The sequence below is a fragment of the Lepidothrix coronata genome, unplaced genomic scaffold (genome assembly GCF_001604755.1).
Source record: "Lepidothrix coronata isolate B3197 unplaced genomic scaffold, Lepidothrix_coronata-1.0 Scaffold124, whole genome shotgun sequence".
Taxonomy (NCBI): Eukaryota; Metazoa; Chordata; class Aves; order Passeriformes; family Pipridae; genus Lepidothrix; species Lepidothrix coronata.
The window spans coordinates 3448704-3465276 of NW_016690304.1; the positions used below are offsets into that span (position 1 = coordinate 3448704).

Consider the following 16573-nt stretch of genomic DNA (forward strand, 5'->3'; position numbering starts at 1 on the left):
CTAGTTAAGATGAACAAAATGTAAAAGTTGTACCTCCTCTTCCCAAGACACATTCAAGACAGAAACCCGGGAGAACAGGAGTAAAATTAGTCTCAGTTACACGATTTTCATAGTTAATCTATTTCTAATTTGGGCTGTTTCTGAGAATACTCTCTTATTAACATGACTAGTGCTTCACCAACGGCCTGCAGTGGAGGAAGGGGTTTGTTTTTTTTTTTTTAAACATCACTCTCTCATTTGAAGTGAAACCCAATCAAGCAGATGTGCTGATTCATGTAGTTGACATTTTTAATGTAGACTAGGTAAAATGAACTGAACTTCACCAACACCTATTTCTATTTGAAATGCCATTTTCTAATAACTGGATTTTAAAGCCTAAATCAAAATCTTCTTAGTGAATTAGTCACCAGAGATGGTCACCTAGCTCAGAGGATATAGAAAGATACTGACACTGGCAGAAAAGCTAACCAGTTAATTAAAATTTAAAGTATGTTCAGAAACCTCTCAAATGTTTTATGCATTGCTGAACATACCTAATATAGCAAGACATTAAACTAAAAAAGAGCATATTCAAAGGAACAGGAAAGTCATAACAACAGAAATATCCAGATTAGCAAAATAAAACTGAATTTGCCAATCTTAAATTCCACATGCAAGCCACCCTTCCTTGGTTGTCTTCTTTTTTTTGGTTGGTTTTGTTGGGTGTTTTTGTTTGGTTGGGTTGGTTTGGTTGGGTTTTGGTTTGGTTTTGTTTTTTAAATCTTGTAATAATCTTAGCCTATCAAATGAAGTTCTAAAAGATTAAGGCTGACAGAGATAAAAATATCGTCACCAATATTACACGGAGGAAAAAAAGTGCAAGGGAACATTCTGAATAAAAATATCACAACTTTTGTAGAAGGGGAACTTTTATCCACTGAGCTACATTTATTTCATTGGTAGTTGAGTATTATGGAAGTTTTTAATTAACTATTGGCAGAGGAGAGCAGAACTGAAACCCCAGTAAATAGTAAATGAACCAAATTGAAGTGCATCTTAGTGCATGTATGGGATTGACACAAGTCTTTGTCACTAGAATTCAAAGAGAATTATATAATATATTATAAATAAATTATTGTATAACCATTAACAACATTTCTTTTTATATAAAGTTATGGAGACTAGTAGTTTGCCTTTATATAATGTGTGTATCATCATCAGGGTGCCCTCAGCAATTTATACATATCCTCAGAAGCCCTTCGAAAGGGCCTTTTTCCCTGTGCTGTGCTTACATATATATTGCAGCATAAATTGGTTGCATAAGCATAGTTAAATTCAGTTTCATGTGGAAAAATTCAAGTTAATCTTAGAAGACTTCTATCTCGTACAGAAAGCAGCATCCGGGGCTGGGTTGATACTTCACCAGCCTGAGTTTCCAGAGTTTTGTGTGCAGAAATTCTGGAAGGGTTTGTGTTTTTTTTGCTGAAATTCTGTTTGTAAAGATCAGGGTATGCCCATGACTTGGAGGAAAACTTACTTAAAAATAGAAGGTGCCATTCAGATTTCTCCTATTCAGTAGAGAGGAATTGAGGTTGGAACAGATGAAGTGAATGATCACCAGGATGATGTGGGAAGTGAGAGCCTGTCTTATGAGACAATATAGTTGCAGCAGAATAATAAATCATGACATGAATAAGCATCCTGGGGCTTAGCCCCAAGAAGAGAGAACAACCATTTACATTAAAGGACCATCAACTGCTTATTTCAGGGAACATTTTTTATTTCATTAATCCATCTCATGAGCACAAGAAAGGCTGAATCAATCAATCAGACCTGTGCAGAGCTATATTATTGATTAGACCTTGCTTTTAGTGCTGAACTTGGCCTGAAGAAACCTGACCTCTTAATAAAGTTTAGCCATACTCCCAACACAAAACACACACCCCCGCTATTCTCTGCTTTTTTTGTTTTAAACCAGTGTTGAATTGCACACACAAAAATCTGACAGAGCTTGCTGCTCGGCTTGTTTAAATGATGTAATAATCCAGGTCTCCAGCTGTGCCTGAAATGTCCTGCTTAGGATCCAGAGAGGGAAAGGCTGTGCAAGGCTCATTAATGGCTGTGCAACCAGGGAAATCTGGCCAGTGATACTGGGAGCCACTGCAAGAGCTGAGCAAGCACAGCGCTGCTCGGAGACACTGCAGAAAACAAACCCTCCCAGAAAGGTCTGGCAATTCCCAAGCAGGAACTTTGCAAGAAACTCTTTAAAATGTCTGTATTGATTCAGCACGGAGGACAGGAAGATTTGGACTGAAATTATGCTTGAGCATAGAGACACTGTTTGCTCTGAGCTGGGAAAGGTACTGTAGGCCTTGCTCCACCAGACTGGAGACGGAAGAACCTGCCCAGAGGGCACTGAATGGCAGAGAGACAAAAATGTGATACCTTGTTCTCCAGGAATTTTGATGACTTGCTCTTCCCCAAGCCACCTCACTGTGGAATTATGCCAACAATAGAGTAGCTCCTTTTTGTATTGAGAAAATAGAGTTGGCCGAAAAACACACTTGTTATTTCTGTGGCCAGCCTTGCCTCAAACATATACCAAAATGTTTCTGATAGCTATTCATTGCCATTCATGTGAAAGATCATCACCTTCACTATGACCTGCAAAATGGAAACCAAGCTGCTTAAGGAACGTTTGAAAACATATTAAAACCACAAATATTTTTTTAAAATGTGCATTAAACTAAAGCGGTTTGAATTCTAATATGTATTCTTTTGCAAAATGCTACCATCAATACATAAGATTCCTTTCTGCCAAGAATCAAGTGGAAAGGAAAATAAATACCTGCTTTCATCTAATTGTATAGCAACCTCAGTTGATATACAGCTAAAGAAACCTATAGATGAGTCTTCATTTCATCTTCTATAAGAACTTCTAGATGAGTTTTACTCTTCTCTCAACAGTTTCAAAATTATAGGCGATATTTTAAATGTTCTCAAAACTTGATTATATGGACATGTTGAGCAATGTCCTTGAAAAATGTTGTTCAGCTGCAAACAAAAAATATTTTCTGGCTATTAGAAATCAAACTTCTCCTCAGTTAAGGAGTGCACAGTGTCTATTTTTAAGTTCAGTAGGGGTCAGAAGGAAATAAGAATGATGCAGAAACACTTTTAGTGGCTGAATACTGTATATATTTCTATCAGAGATCAAAAATTATAAGAAATCAATCTAGTATATATTGAATTATAAAACATAAGGATTTGCTGTTGTGTCAGTTGAGACAAATAATTGATATTTTAATTCTTTGATGATAAATGTAATTTGTATAAAAACATAATATGGAAAAGCAAAAAAATGAAATCAGATTTAATTCAGTGATTGCACCAGCCCTCAAACACCTCACATAACTTTTTTCTTTCAGGAAAAGTACTACTTTAAACTAGATCCATTACTTTTTCTTTAAAAAGAAGGGAAATTTTACCTAATAATACCTAAGCATTAAGTAATTTGACAGATGCTTAGGTATGGGCTGTTAATATGAGGGACCATTTTCTCAGAGATTCAACAAAGTATATTTGCTCATGCATCTGGAAACAATCTGATATTCTATCATTAAGTTCTGTTTGTCATAATGCTATAAAGTTCCCGCAAATTATTATGTGAATTCCTACCTCAAATGCAGTACCAGACAGGTTTTCTGTGTGACAGCAGCTCTGCATAATCCAGAAAAAATTGCCAAGCCCTGACTCAGTAAAGCTAAGCCCCAAATTAACACTGATTTTATTAACATTGCATGTCTGAAGCATTTTATGAATGTATTAAAGGAGATGTGTTTCTTAATTAGCTCATGGAAGGTATCTGACTTGTCTGTCTCTCACGACAAGGAACTGGCCTTGATATTTATTCCTTTTAGTCTGATTTTTCTATGAGTTATGCGTTTCAGCAACAGTTCCTACACAGTGATTTCCTACAATTATTTCATAAGAAACTGATCCTAATCCAATTGAAGTCAATGGAATTATTTCCACAGACTCCCACTGACATTTATCCATGCCCTAAATTCTTAAAAACCAAAGGAGGAGTATTTGTGCAGCACTGATGGAATAGATTCAAAGAGTAAAATAAGCTGCTTTTGGTATTTATTATATTATACAGTTTGGCTCTGGCTTTCCTCAATGGATTAGTTTAGACACTTAAAGTACCAAATTGCCTTGAAAAAGGAGGGTATTGCATCATGAAGAACCTAAGAGAGACTACAGTTCAGAAGAGACTTCCTTCCTTCAGATCATTTTCATTAGTCTTGTTCACAAATGCAGATTCCTATTGATTAGGTCTATATTGTAAGCACACAGACTAATTTAGATAAGCAAACTAAAGTTGTATTTTGCTCAGAAGGGGATCACCACAGCAGCCAGGCTGAGATTTTTCTGACTTAGTGTGAACCACTGCTATGCCAATAATAGCAACACTAATACACTGTGTCTGGGAGGTGCAAAGAAAGTCTAAGTGATGATCACAGAAAGCTTAACCCTAAAAATGGTTCAGACAGAATAAAAAAAACACAGGATACATTTCAAGATGTGGTGATTGAGCAAGACAGACAATGCTTTAATAATGCATCTGTATTTTTAGGATACTTGTCAACCTACTCACAATGCCTTTGTATTAAGAATACCATTTTCTTGCAGGTATAATAAGCAACCTTTCAGCTGGGATTATGTGTAAAGCATCTGAGAGGAATGCACAAGCCGCAGGAAGCACCAATCCAGAATAAAACCACTCCCTCTTCTGAGGTAGATTAAAAGCTTCAGCAGCTGAGGGCTGCAGAGGAGCAGGGCAGGTGCAGCAGGAAACTGTTTTAACTCTTAGGGCAGGACTGGGCAGGCTCACACAAGGCAGTGACCCGCGGAGAAGCAAATGCAGAAGAAGCAAGGAGAAAGGGTGTCCTTTTGTGAGCACAGCTACTACAGGTAGTAGGTGTGGATGGGGAAGGGTCATCCTGAGAGGGTAAAAAGGGAAGGAAGTTCATCCCCTCTCTCGGCTCTGGATCAAAAGGGAAAGCCCTAAGGTCTAGGCTTGTGCTACCTCACTGTGTGCTGCTTTTACCTACAAGCAAACCCACAAGCTGATGAAGGAAAACACAGTTGTCATCAAATAAACAGAGTCTGGAGCTGTCCCTCAGAGGTCATTTAGTCCATCCCTCTGCAGAAAGGCGGGAACAACTGCTCCCAAGAGGGGGTTGTCGCATCTGCTCTTCCAGGATTCCACGGGACCCAGCCAACTCGAGGTAGAATTACTTCAGTGCTCATTCATCCCTGCTGAAAAACCTAATCTCACACTTAATGGGGAATGGTTTTTACTCCATGAAAACCAAACCAATGTGCACGTTATATGTTTGCATGAATTATTGGCTTGAGGGTGCTGTAACGAAATTACAAAACTAGTGGGTGTAGATCAAGCAGAAGTTCCCAAATTAATGCTGGAGGGAAAAGATATGGTCCAAACAGAGAAATAAATGAGTGCATGGGGAATTTAGAGCAGGGCTATGGGAAATGGAAACAGGTCTACTCTCAAACAGCAGATGAGAAAGTCTGGCTTTTCACACTCCAGGAACTGGTGTCCAGTGCACAGGAATAGCTACAAAGAAAAGTGGCCATCAACTTGCATGATGGAGATGACTTAGACAAAATTAAGATAACGTCCTTTCTATGCTTTCCAAGTTCAGAGCCATATCAGCTTTACCAGTGAAAGTTACTTAAAATGCAAACACATTCCTCCCAGCCTTCCCAGCTCAGCAGACCTGAATAAAAATTCATCCAGTCCCAGAGCTGAAAAATGACCAAAGATTTTAATGGGCTCTTCAAATGAAACAGCTGCATATGCATCCTCATATAAAGAATCACCTTGAAGAAATGATCAAACACTCAAAGCTATAGAATTATTCCCCACAAAAGGTTTTGTTGCTTTTGATTAAAGCGTAAAATGTTAGCAACGCAAGGTGAAAAAATTTTCTCCAAGAAGGAAGCATTATTGTCTTAAGTTAATTACAAAAGATACAAAATATTGGCACAAGATACAAAATATTCAGAAGATACCCTTCATCTGTGTGCTATTTGCACGGTAGATTCTGCCAAGGTAGAGAAAGAAGAGACAGAAAACAAGAGAAAACTCTGTTATCAAAAGAACAGAAGAGACATCCCTGGACTTCTAAAGCACTTTGCTAGAACCTAGAGAGGCAGTGGCACAGAGAGATAATGTCACATCCACATAAACAGTCCCAAAGCAAGGGGCCTTTTATCACCAGATTCTGAAAAAAAAAAATGTAGATAAGATAAAGCTGAAACACTGCTCTGCCTAGGAAAAAATATTTAGACTGACGGGATTTTTCAAATAATCTGACTTGCAAATTGCCTAGGAAAAATTCAAGATGGAATTTCAGTTCCTAAATTAAATCCCATAGAATTGGTGCCTGAGATTGCCCTGGTTTTCTCATTTGCATTCAGTTTTCCTGCCACAATGAAGCAGAGGAGATAAAACAACAAAGCCAAGAACAAAAATGGGTTTCTGTAGCAATTCTGCTGAGGATTTTCTTTCCTATTCCCTCCTGAAATAACATAATGTATGTGACATATGTAGAATTCTTGTCAAGGCATTTTGGTCTGAATGAACTTGGCTGTTATAAGAAGGATGGCATCAAAATCAGTAAAGAGTAGTAGACTCTACTAAGACAAAGCAAGATTCTGCCATGTCCACGGACAAAAGCTGTACCTCAAAAATATGTGTTCACAGTTAGGAAGTAAATATGTTATGTTTTAGAAAGTTAGGGGTTTTTTTTCTGGTTTTATAAATGATGGGACAGTCCAAGTAAGCAAACAGCCTGACAAATATTTGTTTCACACAGTATGGGTAGATCATTCCCTGTCTGTGGCCTGCATGTGACCAGTTCGTTATCAGGACGTATTTGGGGTTTAAACTTCAGACTTTTCTGGTTATCACTGAACCCATGAATTGCATGATCCCCTTCTGGGGTTTGAGTTGCTAGGTAGCATCTCCAGAGCAGATGTTTTTGTATGAAGAGTCATAGATTTAAAACCTGTTTTCAGGACCCTGTTCCAACGTTTACTCAGCTCTGCCCGTTTCCATGGACAGACATCCCTGGTTACCGACACGCCTGAACCAGAATATTTACAAAGAGCTAATGCAGAGATGAGTTAGTGCAGTCAAAAGCATAACTATTCAAGAGAATATTCACTGCACAAATGCTCAGCAGGATTGACCATGTCATATAAGGCCCTGATCCTGCATGATTAAAGGTAATGGGATCTTTGTCATTGACTTTCAATGAGCATTGGAATGAGCCCCAGGGTAGCAGATATCAGAAAGGGCAGCTGCTTAAAATTTTTATTGCTCTTTTACTTGAGAGCTATCAGAATAAAACATACGTTGTAGACATAGGCTTACAGGGATGCAAACGTGCCCGCACATAAAGCTTTAATTTTTCTGAGGCTTTTGTAGCTGCAAACTTCTACGGATTCAACAGATCTGGGAAGCACTGCCAGAATTTCACATTAGCAACTAGTCAGCCTCAAGGACAGGAGTTTCAGTGCTGGCAATTTCACAGACTTGGATTAAGCCCTTGATATTTCCTTCGCTGTGCATCCACTCAGGATCCCTGGAAGCTGTCTGACTACCTTTTAGTTCAGCACACCTGTGGATTTGCTTGTCTTAATAGCAAGAAATCTGACCATAAGAGATCTGGACTATGGCATATTGAAGGCATGGACTCAGAGGGGAGAGGAACTGAGACACTTTTGTTCAAAGGATGCAGCCTTTTATAACCTACACAAACATGGAAGTATTCTCTCATCCCCGTGATGAGTTGCTCTGTACTCTGCTTGGCCCGAAACCTGCTAAGGTCTGGTTCTTTCCAGGCCTTCAGCCTGCTTATTCCCCACAGGGAAGAAATAAGATGCTTGGAAGACACTATCCCAACCATAGTGTAAGGCACAGTTACTCAAATAGCTAGACTATATTTCATCAAGATCTCAATTTCCCAGGTAAATTATATATCTAGCCAATGGTCATACAGAAAATCCACTATTTCTTGCTCTTCTTGCAGTTACCTGGCTTGCCTGGTTGGATTTCATGCACACTTTCCATCCAGGATGATCTTCCCAAAGGTACCTATCAGATCTTATTAAGAAATTAGTTTCCAACCTTGTAATACAGAACCAGAAAAAAAGATGTATAAAGAACTCAACATTCATCATTGCATTTTAAGAAAGGTCCTCAATTGAAGGGATTTGATTCATTATTTTTATTTTTGAGGTTTATAACAGCACCAATAAATCTCCGAAGGATTTGGATCCCCTCTTGCACACTGTCTGTTTATACTGGAGTCAGATGGCTAAGCAGAAGAGCTCTGGTTTTGCTAAAATTTATGTATGGGTATGAAATCCAAAACCAAATCTGTGCATGTAAATAGGCAGTAAACAAAAACCTGCAAAACCAACTCCCACAGCATGAGCAGAGATTGCATAACCATAACCAGAATATCCTGCCACATTTCAAGAGCCATGAGCATGGCTCTTTTGAACAGCTACTGACTCCAAACAGGGGTCTGTGGTTACCCCCATACCAAAGGGGTCTGTAGTTATCCCTGCACCAAAGCTGCACATATACACTGCACACACACACACCGAGTGGATTTGCAAGCACTGCACCTTCAGTGAGAGGTAGATAATGCTTAACAAGAACTCAGGTTGTTTATTTAAAGAGTGAAAAACTCATCCATTTTCACTATTCTGTGAAATGTAGAGAGGTTGGCTCAGGTCTAACATACCCATGTGGTGCAGAGCAAGGTTCAGGATGGTGTCCCTGAAAGACAGTGACAGAGGAAGAATGTTCATAAAAGAAGACATAGCAGCAAGATAAACTATCGGGACTGCAACAACAAAGACAAATTGCAGCGAAGTCAGAGATATATGAGGGAAGGAAAAGCAACTAACTGGGCTACAAAGAGATTACAGCAGGTGCAATGTGCTCTGTGCAGCTGCTCAGCAATCAATTAGCCCTGCATGTGTTTGACCAGCACCTCTCAGGTGCTGCCTCCTTGCTGTCAAGGCACAAGTGGCCCTGTACAGCCTGTACCTGTCTGCCCAACATGAGAAATTGTGCTGCAATGCCACTGTCAGTCCAGAAGCTCTGTAGCAAAGAGAGACATTTAACCCAAATTTTGTTCCCAACTGCTATCATTCTTTGAATAATGACATCGATACCAAGAATTTTTGTAGTAGGTGAACTATAATATAGATAAGGAGCTGCAAAATCAGGTATTTAGATTTCCAGCTTCAGTATTTTTCTCTTCTGTCTGGAATTTTGTAACTGAAAGCCTAGTTCAGAATATCTAACTACATTTTTGACATTTGCTGTCAATGAAATAGCACATATGAATTTTGTCTTTCTTTGTCTTCTTTTTAAATGAGATGTCCAATGAGAAAATAAGTTAATGATCATCAATTGAGACATTGATCATAAACAAAGATTCACTCAGGGAGAGGAAAAAAGAGTATCCCTCTGTGGGTTTTATTTCTCAAAGCAAAATGAATTCTTCTTTATGAAACTATGGAAGAGTCCCAAATGTAAGGGCAAGGAATAAATAAATAAATAAATTAAAAAAATAAAAATAAAGGAGTAAAAATTGAGAAATTACTTTTTCTCAGAGATTTTGCTTTATCAAATTGTTAAAAGATTCTCCCAGTGACCTGGCAGCTAATGTAGCAATAAAAAAATTAGTTTCTTGACCTCTAGAGATTTCTAACAACTCACCAGCTGCCATCCCCAAACCCCCTCCCTCCTTCCTTGCCTTTAGGGAAGAGTTTATAGGTTATCAGCCTATCCCCTGGAAAGAGCACATATGTTATCAGCCCTAGGATTGCCCCTTCTTAGGAGTCCTTTGGGATTGTGGCTCCACACCTTAATGGGGTTAACAACCTCATTTTCTGTAAAAAAAGCATCTTTCAGCTACAATACACCTTGCTGGATTTCTTCCCAGAACTCTTATTCTCATTCTCCTATCTTTGGTTTTGTTTGTTGCAGCAAAGACTGCACTGAAGCTTTGCTCTCCTTCACAGAAGAATTCCAAAGCTTTTATCCTAAACCACCATGAAACTGAATTTTGGCATTTTTAATGTGTCCAGCTCTTCTACCAAACACCCTGAGGTTGGCTTTACTGTGTTACCCATGCTCTAAGCATGACATGCCTCAGAGCAAATAACCCAATGGATTCTAATCAGGGTTAAATCAAACTGAAATACACAGAACAAGGCTTGGAAGCCACCATGACCATCAGAATAAAATGTAAAGTTCTTGTACTTTTCTCCAAACCTTCCTGTCAGCACTCATATGATCTCAGAATCTTAATATTCCATCAGTGATTTCATGTTTTGAAAGACTGATGGCTGCTTAAGAGAGTATATCTCCTTTAAGAAATTACATCAATCATTTTCTAAAGAGGATCTAGAAATACTGTGACAGTTGTCCCTATCCACTACTGTGCTGACAGGGTGAAATGGCAGAGGCACAAAATCTTGCAGAACCTTGTAACTCTGGAATGACTGACAGAGCATATATAACAAATCATGTTAAAACTGTTTCAGAGACTGATCTGTAACCTCACAGTTAATGGATATACTGCTATTGATTTCAGCAAACTGTACTTTGGGGCACTAGTTACTAGAAAAGTGCAATGTCAGCAGTAAATAGTAAAATGAACTAATTGTTCCAGTTGGACTTTTACGAGAAAGTAATCAGATAAATTTGAATACTTTCTGCTTTATAACTGAGAAGAGTATTCAAAGATGAAAATTTGCAATATTTGGATACTGCTGTGTGATAACCACAAATATGATACGTACTTTTTATGCTTCTTTTCTTAAATTACAGGTTTTGTACCACAGTGTCTTCTTGAATATTGGTCAAGAACTTCCGTTGTGCAATCTTTGCCCTGAAATTCGCGTGGTTTCATGATACCCCACTGTCCTAGTTAGAACAGCTGGGACCAGTTCATCACTGGATGGGTGTAACCCAAAACTGGGTATTCTATAGCCTTCCATGCCATTGCCCAGAAACTGGTATCAATAGACCATTTACACCCTCTGCCCAGAGCAGCCTGACTCCTCAGGCTACAAACTGGGTGTTAAGAGGCCTGTGAGACAGGAGGATGCTCCTTTCCTTGCACCCACTGTGGAACTCCCTGCCCTGAGGGAGGTACTGGGCATTCCTGCCTGAACCGGAGGATATATAATCTTGGAGTCTTGGGACTTTTTTAACCACTCGTGGGACCCAGAGGAAGACTGCAGACCACCACTCTCAACCAGACTGCAATTACCACTCTTGACCAGACTGCAACCACCACTCTCACCAACAGTTTTTTTTCCCTCTCCTTTTACTTTGGACTCAGGGGGCCCAACGAACACCACTCTGTTCATGCCCCAGGGTGCTGGGTTATACATTTGGGTTTTGTGGGTTAAAACCAACTGTTTGTCTGTATAATCGTATTTACTGTATTATTTTATTAAATTGTTACTCTGACTTATAATCTCTCCTTTGAGTTGGATTCATTTCCCCTGCCGGTTTACCTTTAAACCAGCACACCCACAAAGAAAGGCTTACACACAGCACTTAGTATTTTCTTGTTGCTATTTTAATCCTTTCCCATGTGCAAAACTATTTCTGAGTATTACAGTATACAAAGAAAAAAAAAATCTCAATGTGTCTAATTTTTTTTGTATAATTCTCCAGCAGTGATAAAAAACTAATCTAAAAATAAACTTTGCAATATAATCAGCTGAAGATGTAACCCAGTTTTAAAAACCACTGTGGAAAACACCAGTGCAATATGCAAGAGATGAAGTTCCATGCTTAAAAAATTAAAAGAAAAACAAAATGAAAAAGCCCCAAACCAAACAAGAGAGATCAGGAATTATTACTGCATCTCATTAGCCAAGTAACTTTTCTTTTAGAGGTAAGTTGTTAAAAAGAGTGTACAGGCACATTGTCTGGGCTGTATTAATTTTAAATTCTTTCTTTTTTGAAGAATAGACAGATATATTTCAATATTTTTATATTCACTGCGTAAAACAAGGCTTTATTCCACAGGGAGTCCACATAAGTTGTTACAGCAATATGTTAATCTCACCTTATTAGTAACTTCCACTCTGAATCATCTGACCAGAAGAGGGAACTGGAAAAGTAATCTCTCTGCCAGAGCAGTCAAAACACCACATCTACTCCCAATCCAGTGAAAACTCCTTGTAATTAAACATGGCAATACCCTATGCATTTTAGGATATTTTAAATAAAACACCTTAGGTTAACTGGTGCAAAAGCTATAGAGAGGGATACTAAAAACAACTGACCTGAAGACCAAAAAAAAATTAATAACAAAAATCAATAAATAAGTAAAATTGGAAACAGTAATAGTAAGGAAAAAAATAGTGTTATATTTCAAACTGCTTTACAGTAGTTTGAGATTCATTTTACCAGTTCTTGTTTCATAATGTATTTTAAAGTTCTTCATGAAGAATTTTTAACCAAGAAACACTTTTCCTATAATTTAGCCCACAGACATTTGAATCACGAACTTTCATTGGTACATTTGCATAAAATCAGTTCACTTGCAAAATTCATCTGCTTCAATAAATTCTTTCTCACCTGAAGCCACAAAGCTCCATATGGGATATATGAACCTTTCTGCTGCTTGAGGACATCTTATAGGGGCTACAGGAACATATTCATTCTTTGCCCACGAGATGCAGCTGATGAAATGGTACAGAATACGGTACAAAAAAACTGTAAGAGAAAAACAAGACTCAGCACTAATAACTTAAAAAAAAAAAATAAAAAGGAATGTTTGTCTGAAAAACAGTGCATGTATGTGACAGGGAAGGACAAAAATAGGTAACAAAAAGCAGGAATTTTGCATACTGCATTTTTATTTACGTATTATGACAAAATACTGCCTTCCCCAATTCTCCTCAACACAATGGGAGAGATGTTCATACTTTAACTTTTTTTTTTTAGACTAAGATTCCACCATGCTTGTTTCATGTCTTTTACTATACTGGCACAGGACTATAATTGCAGTATATCCAGAATTTAGAAAAATTTAAAATAATATAAATAATATCAACATATAATATTATCTGGTTGATGCTTTCTAAAATCCATGAATCTTTAAATAACAATAGTATTTTGGCCCACACTTCACAAAAGACAAAAGAAATACAGAGTACCTTTCTGCAACTTCTACTGATCCTACAGTTATTATTTACTCAATAATTTAAAAAACACACATATTTTTAAACCATTTACTGTTCTATTATTTCCAGAAGTCTCTTTCAGCAAAGAACTGTTTTTAAAAACTTTGTCAATACCTCCAACTTTTTTTTAAACATCCTTCTAAATGACTGAGCCTAGATTATTAACCATAAATCAAGGCAATTTGAATTTGACAAGGCTGCTTGTGTGAACTACTTTATCCTTACTAATAATTCCACTAAAAGGCTCAGTTCAGTTTCCATTCCAGTCAATGAAGTAATGTGTGAAGTGACTGTGGAAACATGAGACTAAACCAGCAACTAAATATAGTCAACCACCAATGTTGTGACTGCTTTCAAATCTACACCCACTGCCCTGCAAAACTTGACTTGCAGTGCTCTATTGATGTAACAGAATCTTACAAAACAATGATGCATGTGCAAAGCTATCCGGAACACAGACAAATGCCAGAGACTGCAACAGAACACAGAGATAACTATAATGATGCTATAAACCCACAAGTATTCTTCCAGAACCATAAGAGCAGAGACAGGAAGAGTCTAAGAGGAATACAATGAGCATTGTTAGGGAAACAGAGAGTCCTCTGTGAGCAAAAATTAAATAGACTGATGCAGTTCACCTTAGTGATTAACTAATTTGGGACATGCCAGAAGAACCCAAAGCAATGGAGTGTACAGGCAGGGTAAATCAAGTGCTCTCTCGCAACACAGAGAAGAAGAGACAGTTAATGAAATCACAAGGCTGCATTTAGAGACATTAAAAACTGATTAACTGGATATTTTAATACAACATAAAATTAAGCAGGACAATTCATTGCAGGAGAAGAGTAAGAGATTAGAAATGGATTCTCCATTTCAGTGGTTGCACTCATGCTTACAAAGCATGTGTGATCTCGTGTCTGAGGAAGCCGTCAGCCACTGCTGAACACAAATGGGGATTTTTCCCTCTTCCTCAACCTGTTCATTGCCCAGTGAGCAATAAGACCTAGAACACCCTCGTGGCAGGGGCAACTCTAAAAAATGGCCAGCACACTGTACTGCTAAAAGGTCCCCTGTGCTAAGTGAGCTGTAAGAGCTGGCCATGTGTCTGCTCTGAGACACAGCACAGCCAAAGCAGTTAGGCTTAGCTGACTGCTCTTTCAGGAGGAAGGGTAATGATGAAAACTAAAGAATGACTAAAGGGAACAGTTAAAATTGATATTTTTTTGAACAGCCAAGATGCGTGGACATAAAAAATTAAACCTACTTGCCTGACACATGTTAGCATGACAGTGACATAGTGCTCAGGGACAAGTTAAGATACTACTTAGGCCACCGGACCAGCTTTGTACAATAGCGAGCACTGCATATGGAAAATTGTCCACTTAGAACCCAAGTTAGGTCTCACAAAGATCAATGCTCTGCCATGGGCCAGGGATTTGCTAGCTCTAAGCTGTCAGAGAAGGGCTGCCTCCTATCCATGGTGAAAACAGGAAAATATCCTGACACAAAGCCAGCCCGAACTGCATGGGTCCTGCTCCTGGGTGACTGCTCAAACCTCACAGGCATTTTTGTTTGCTGTTTCAGCAAGTACTTGATATTTCACAAGTTCTTCAACAGATCTCAAGAGGGATCTACATTAAATCACTGAAGGTTCGGACTAGTTTGTTCCATTTGCAGTTAATGGAAATTTTATGAGTAGCAGCTTTAAACAGTACCTTACATTAAGTACCTTACATTGATCCTCTTCCTATTGCCCCTTGATAAGAGTAATAGACAGTGCTTTTACTACTGCTACTGCTCCTGGTCTGATCCTTCCTGCTTTTCAAGGCAAAGCTGACACGCCATGAGAGGCAGCTAATGCCACAGGGTAAATCAATTTTCAGGCACTAGGTCAAGAGACTCCAGAGAGCAGTCCTACAAACCTGAGCGTGTGGGCCTCTGCCCAGGAATAACACCATGTCAGCCTCAGGCAGGTAACACATGAGGAAACCATGGTATCAATCATTAAATAAATACACTTCCCCTGGCAAAACTGGGAGATACCCATGTCAAGACAGATGTAAAATCAAAATGACTGTGTTCCCACTGGAGTTTTGAAAGATAGAAATGTACAGTGTCGCTGCTCATCATATGGAGACCTATACAAAAGTTTAAAGCTGCTTTTTTTAATCGAACCTGGATTTTTCTAAATGCCTCTCAGAGCTCAGCTGAAATGCATCCAAGTGGAAGTGTCTGGCTTTAACAAGGCTTCATCTTCCTAATCTGACAGGTTAAGAAAAAGCTAATATCAGGGTAAAGGGACCTTACTCCAGCCAACAAGACTCACAATCCAGTCCAAGAGAAAGATAGATGACTGCTTTCTGTGACTCCACTCATACTTGCCAGACAAGTCTTAGCCAACTAATAGTGGCTTAAGCACTCAAAAATAAAATTAAAAAAAATAAAAAAGGTTATAGTTGGTTTTTTTCTGTACATACTCTTTTCCCCACTCAGTACAGTGTACAGAAATGTTAACAACAGGAGTATTAAGAAGTTTCTCTTCAAGCTGTGATTGCCATAAGCAATGAGAAATCGTCTTCAGTCTACAGTGATTTCTTTTAGCTTAAAAGAAGCAGAAAAAGGCAAGACCATCAGGATGTGGCACAACATATTTATGTCTTATTAAGACCTCAGAAACCCAGAAACCAAAATGGCTGTTGTATCACACAGCTCTAAAGGCATAAGGTCCTTCCTGGAACACAGTCACATCACATATATCACATTTCATTGCCATATATTCCAGAGAAAACCTAAGTACTCTTACATAATTTATATTAAAGGACATATTCTGTACTCTTCTGCATTTTCCTATCCTGTAGTAACCGATAAAATTCCTGGGTTTGACTGTCCGTCTCCCAGCCAGGCAATGCCGCCATTGCTGGCACAGGCTGTGATACAGACCATCAAATCTACAGCTGTGCTGTCTGATGGTCCACTACCAGTCCTCTATACACCTTTTTCTCTTAGAAACAACCTTTTGCCAACAGATGTGTCTTTTCTCTCTTTTTTCTCTCTTTGCCTGTAACTATTTGCTGTCACTGCCCTTCAACAAGGACTCTGCATCCCTGAACCTTCAGGGGTTAACACTGGGGCCTTTGATTTTACCAGAGCTTTTCCCAAGGATCCTGTCACAACACTGGATCACTAGGGCCCAAAATCAGCACAGAATTATTTATTCCCCAAAAAGATACAGAGCAGCGAGAAAAAGGATGAAAGAAAGAAAAAA

The 16573-nt window shown here is 38.6% G+C and overlaps 1 long non-coding RNA gene across 5 annotated transcripts in view; it reads right to left on the reverse strand.

Annotated features, from left to right (window-relative positions):
* Window positions 1-16573, reverse strand: part of LOC108502790 — a 370315-nt gene that overhangs the window by 119502 nt on the left and 234240 nt on the right. For all 5 annotated transcript variants that reach the window (XR_001876621.1, XR_001876623.1, XR_001876622.1 and 2 more), the window contains one exon: window positions 12701-12838. This is a non-coding gene — a long non-coding RNA (uncharacterized LOC108502790). The remainder of the gene's footprint in view (window positions 1-12700; window positions 12839-16573) is intronic.